General features: G+C 41.1%; 1 pseudogene; it reads left to right on the forward strand.

Moving 5' to 3' along the window:
• The first annotated feature begins 3,516 nt into the window (after positions 1 to 3,516).
• LOC133091441 (large ribosomal subunit protein uL4-like) lies at positions 3,517 to 4,500 on the forward strand (annotated as a pseudogene).
• The last annotated feature ends 1,615 nt before the right edge of the window (positions 4,501 to 6,115 follow it).

A 6,115-nucleotide genomic window follows, 5' to 3' on the forward strand; every position in this document is an offset into this window, starting at 1 on the left:
ATACTTGACCTCATTTTTTTGTTGTTGTTTTGGATACTAAAAATACAGCTTCAATTTATTTCTCAAATCTCCCAAGTATCTTTCTATCAAACACTATTGATTTGCTTCATATTTAAAAGCACAATGGGAACAGTCAAAGGACTTTTTGTGTGTGATCACTCACCTCTAGTAAATATGTTCAGTACAGACATTATTTTTATAGAGGGTGTCCTTAAAATGGAGTAATATGCACTTTCCCCCAAGTTTTCAATTATCAGACCCTTTATCCAAACATCTGATTAATACCTAGCTAACATCATCATACTTATATATAACAAAAAAAGTTACCACGAAACATGCAATTGGAACACAGGTAGGAGATAGCAAAAAGTGGCAGAGAGGGCTTCCCTGATGGCGCAGTGGTTGAGAATCTGCCTGCCAATGCAGGGGACACGGGTTCGAGCCCTGGTCTGGGAAGATCCCACATGCCGCGGAGCAACTAGGTCTGTGAGCCACAACTACTGAGCCTGCGCGTCTGGAGCCTGTGCTCCACAACAAGAGAGGCCGCGATAGTGAGAGGCCCATGCACCGTGATGAAGAGTGGTCCCCACTTGCCGCAACTAGAGAAAGCCCTCGCACAGAAACGAAGACCCAACACAGTCATAAATAAATAAATAAATAAATAAAAACTTTTTTTAAAAAAGCATTTAAAAAAAAAAAGTGGCAGAGATATTGAAAAAAAAGAGGTAAAACTGTACAGAAATCTTCAATCACTAATTATTACATCATAAATTCAAAGGATCCAAAGCCATTGCCACAAAAAACAACTTATGAAAGTTTGTTCATAACTAAAATTGTCTGAGAATACATATAGAGATGTGTATACACAGATACACATGTATGTATATACATATATGTACACACACACACATATACATAGGTGTGTACGCATTTCCTCGGGGGACCCAAATTTAAGACCAACAAGAGGAGATCTGAGACCATTCAAGAGTTAATATATTAATACATTGTAGAGTCACTACATTAGGCAAGAAAGAATTATCCTCATTTTACAGATGAGGTAAGTACTTTGAAACATGATTCCATCAATAAGTTGTAATGAATCCACTAGAATAGGCCTGCAAGTACTTAGGGTATTAATCTTTTAACCAAGACAGGCTATGATCTGCAATCTCCTAGCCTAACCAATGTTAAGAATGGCTGCGAATCACGTTGCGAACTAAGATCTTCATACAGATTTGTCTGTGATGTCAAGCAAGAACGTGTGGCTGTGCTCTACACAGGGTCACTGAAGAATCCTGGTTTATTGTTCCCATTCTTTTATCTTTAACAGAAAAAGAAGCTAGTACTCTCTTAAGGGCTCTGTATTGCATCTCCTTTGGACACAATAACAGGACAAGCCAATGAGGCCAATCACCTCCAGGGGAATGGAGAAGATACTCAGGTAATTTAAAGAGCTGTCAATAGTGGGGGAGAGACAGAGAGTGGAAAACTAGTGAAGAGTTTCAAGTCCTCCTCTTTATGTACTTGATACAAAAGATGAGAAACAATCACAGCCCTCATGGAGGCTGCAGGGCATTGCTCAGCACCGGCAAGCTCCATTCACAAGTAGTTGCACAGTGGGGCTGCCATTTTCTATATGAACAATTCCAACTGCAGCTGTGCAATGCTGCAGCTCTGGTGGTCTTCATAATGTGGAATAATTGCCTCTAATTTTAGTATTTCTAAAAGAAATTTATCATATTTTATATTTTAACTGAAGAATAAGATACAATGTTTCACACATACTAGAGCGCCAAATAAACAGAGGCTTGAAGTAAAAGGAAAAAAGAAATCCTATAAATTTATTTTTAACCTGAAAAACTGTGTTTTGTTGATTTTATTCTTTAAACAGATCTTAAATTTGTCATCTTTTCATCTGCATTGTATCTTTGAAATATTATAACACTACACCAGCATCTTGACTCATCCTAAGATTCAGAATAGATGAAAAATAATTTTTAAGTACTAAATAGTAATCCCAATTCCTTAGCTTCCTAGATTTCCTTTAAAAGACCAATTTCCTATCAATTTTCAGAAACATAAATGTACACATGACTTAATATTTGGTATGCTTTCTTCACTACCATTGATCAATCTGACTCTAGGCATTATATAGCATCTCTTCACTTAGTCCATCTCCCAAACAAAATGAATACATTTATAATTAAAGTTTAAAATTTTAATAATTATACCAAGATAGAAATTGAAAAATAGCATGTCAATATTAACCACTCTTAAGGACACAAAATATTTCCATAACTCTGTAAGGACAAACCTTTCAGTTTTGTCTCTTTTCAAACAAGTTTAAGATTTTGATTGCAAATAATTTGTAGAAACCCTAGTAGGGATATGCTGGGTGCAGATACATGGTGCTGGATTTACTTGAATTCAATTCAAATACAGAATTGATTTTTCTTCCTGGCAGTTTTCTGAAATGTACATTATGTCTTTGTTTAGTTAAACCAGTTATGACACTTGAGCCTCTGAAATGCTAATATACCTGTACCCAGCCTTTGAGTGTGTTGATTTTACTTCTTTGGTGGAATAAATTTCAATCCCTTTCATGCAGAAAACGAAGATGAGCAGATATTTGTATAATGTATATGTTAATTAAAACATATTGTTCCCTGGGGGCTGGGGAGCAAAGAACGTGTTACTGTGAGAATTTTAAGGCAGACATTCACTCATATCAAATTCAAGAGCAATAGGGCAGGATGGTATATTGCTAGATGCTCAAGAGTGACGTGTTATAATACAGTTTAAAAAATAAGAGAAAGTCATGCTTTAAAAGATCAACTTGGATGCCTTAATGTAACAGAAATGTGGTTTCTGTCAAATATTGTGTCACCAAGATGCTATAATCGCTTAACCTGACAAATTTTCTTCACAGCTATGCTCAGCTCATGGTTAATGGATTTATATTACCATAAAGAATTAGCTTTTTCATATGAGCTGAAAATCATCGTCACACTGTCACCATTCTGCCCACTAGAAAACCATGGGCTTACAGATTAAGAGACAAAAGCCAGTGTGTCCCAGTTGCTGCTATACTTTCATGCCAGCTCAATACACATAGCAAGCAATGCCTGTCTATAAAGACAATGCATCAGAAATCCTCTGGGCTTCAGGCAGCCATCCCAGAACATGTGTACATCCAGCTTGCTTTTCATCTGGTCACTGGTCCAGTTCCCAAATTTTGAGGAATCTTTGTTTGTTTTTGTTCTAGTGTTGGTACCTGTCCCCCAGATAGCCATCAAGAATTCTGGGTTGGAATTGCCAACAAATTCAGTCTTCTTTAGACTAGCATGACCTTGCTGGTACCTCCACAATCTGCACCCAGTAAGTCCATTCCTTGCTTTGAAGAGAGAGATGTCCAATAAGCGTGTGTGTCTTAGAAAGAAAACACAAGGGATGCCACAAAGTATCAAAGTGACCTACAGTTTTATTTATGAGGTAGTGAGTATTTAGCCCATGATTATGGCCAGGGTGCTTTTGGAAATACGTATTGTGGGCTGCATGTTGGCATCAACCAAAAACACTGGCACAGCTGGCACCCACAGAATGAACACAACACAGAAGTGATGTGCCGTTTGCTGTGCCCTGTCTCAGCCTTGCCAGTGCTGGTCCTGTCTAAAGGTCATCATATTGAGGAAGTTTCTGAACTTCCTTTGGTGGTTGAAGATAAAGCTGAAGGCTACCAGAAGACCAAGGAGGTTATCTTGCTTCTTAAGAAGCTTAGGGCCTGGAATGATATCAAAAAGGTCTATGCCTCTCAGCAAATGAGAGCTGGCAAAGCAAAATGAGAAGCTATAATTGTATCCAGCACAGGGGGCCCTGCATTATCAAGGACTTCAGAAACATTCCTACAATCACTCGGCTTAAAATAAGCAAAGTGAACATGTTGAAACTTGCTCCTGGTGGGCATGCGGGACGTTTCTGCATTTGGACTGAAAGTGCTTTCCACAAAAGGATGTGATGTGCATGGCACTTGGCACGAAGCTGCCTCCCTCAAGAATGACTGCAACCTTCCCATGCATAAAATGCTCAATACAGACCTTAGCAGAATCTTGAAAAGCCCAGAGATGCAAAGATCCTTCCAAGAACCAAGCAAGAAGATTCATCACAGACTCCTACAGAAGAATCCACTTAAAAACCTGAGAATCATGTTGAAGCTAAACCCATATTCAAAAACCATGCACTGGAACATCATTCCTCACCAGGCCAAGAATCACAAAGTCCAGGTAGATAAGGCAGCACTAGAAGCCAAATCAGATGAGAAGGGGGTTCCAGGCAAGAAGCCAGTGGTAGCGTAGAAAGAAAAGAAAACTGTTGGTGTTTAAAAGCTTTGGAGGGAGAGAAAAAAAGGCTGTTGCTACCAAGAAACCACCAGCTGAAAAGCCAGCAGAAAAGAAATCCACAGAAGAAGGCTGCTGCATAAACTTAAATTTATTTATTCCATAAAGGTCAAATCATTTTGGACAGCTCATTTTGAATAAAGATCTGATCAAAGAGGCAGTGAGAAACAAACCAAAAAAGATGGGAGGAAAAGTTACAAAGATGGTGAAATCAGAAGAAAAAAATTATTTACAGATAAAAAGCTGTCTCAATAGACGATGCAAAGGAATGTACAGACACACTTAAAATTGTAAGTAAGAGAATTTAGTAAGTTAGACAGATAGGAAATCAAAATAGTGATGTCATTGGTTCAAGATGGCAACAGAGAAAGATCCTGAACTCACCTCCTCTCACAGACACACTGGATCTACAGCTACATATGGAACAATTTCCTCTGAGAAAAACCTAAAAACTAGCTAAACAATGACTACACATCAAGTGAACTACAAAAAATCCCACATCAAAGTGGGTAGGAGAAGCTGAGACACAATCTTGCCGTAAAGCCCACCCCTGGAGTAATGACCCCCATCAGGAGCTTCTCCCTGTGGAGTGAAGGGCTTGAGCCCACGTCGGGCACCCCAACTTTTAAGACCTGCACCTGAGATATGAGCCTCCAAACATCTAGCTTTGAAAACCACTGGGGGTCATGACCACGAGACCCACAAGGCAATAGCAATCTGAGAAATGGCTTTTAAAGGGCTCACACACTCGGACTCACTTGCCCCAGGGAAACACCTGATCTTGCCCAGACTTTATATGAAAGAAGCTCATTCGCTACTCTTAAAGCATCAGCCTGAGGGGCAGGCATCTAAATTACCACATACCTAGAAGTCGGCTGGGATCATCTCTGGGGTCAGGGGCTGGTGGGCACCATCTTCACTTACCATCTTTTTTTCTTTTCTATAACCCTACCTAGGCTTTTCCCCTCACTCCCTGGAGAGTGCCATCTTTATGCTCCCGTCTCCCTCTTCCTCTCTCCAGCCATAAAACACCACTCTTTTTTTTCTTTCCAGCGGCACTATCCTTATGCGCCCCCTCTGCCTCACTCCAGCCAGCAGTTACCATCTGCACACACTCCAGTGCGCCAGTGTCTCTCAGAGGGGACGTTTTACAGGTGTCTGGGGCTCTGGGTTTCTTCTCTGGTTCTCTGGTTCTCGTGGGTGCCACCCTGGGCATGCGCCTTGATCACCTGGCTCCGGAGGTCAGGGGGACAGTCCTGTGGGACTTTAACAACCGGAGGGACGGCTCTTGGCAGTTTACCACCCCCAGGGCACTGCACAGACAGCAGAATGAAACACACGCCCAATCTTTCTGAGAAAGAGGCCTATTTGCTTACCCTGGAGCTTTGGTCTGAGGGTCAGGCTTTTGGTTTGGCACACATCTAGGGGCGTGCATAGGGGCTATCAGAAAACAGAGGCCAGTAGACACAATCTTTGCACTCTCCCTCTGCCTTACTCCAGCTTGCCAGTATTCCCTACGAAGGAACTTATACCCTTGTCTGGTGCCCCAATTTTAGTGGCTGCTACCAGGGGACAGCTCTACATCACCTGGCCCTGGCGGCCAGCGGGGTTGATGCTCACAGGTCCCATAGGACTATAAGCAAGCGACAAATAATTCTTAAAGAGCAACCACTCCTAGGGCTCAGCAAAAGGCAATAGACCCAGGAGCTCAATCTTTCTGT

The sequence above is a fragment of the Eubalaena glacialis genome, chromosome 1 (assembly GCF_028564815.1).
Source record: "Eubalaena glacialis isolate mEubGla1 chromosome 1, mEubGla1.1.hap2.+ XY, whole genome shotgun sequence".
In the NCBI taxonomy this organism is placed as follows: domain Eukaryota; kingdom Metazoa; phylum Chordata; class Mammalia; order Artiodactyla; family Balaenidae; genus Eubalaena; species Eubalaena glacialis.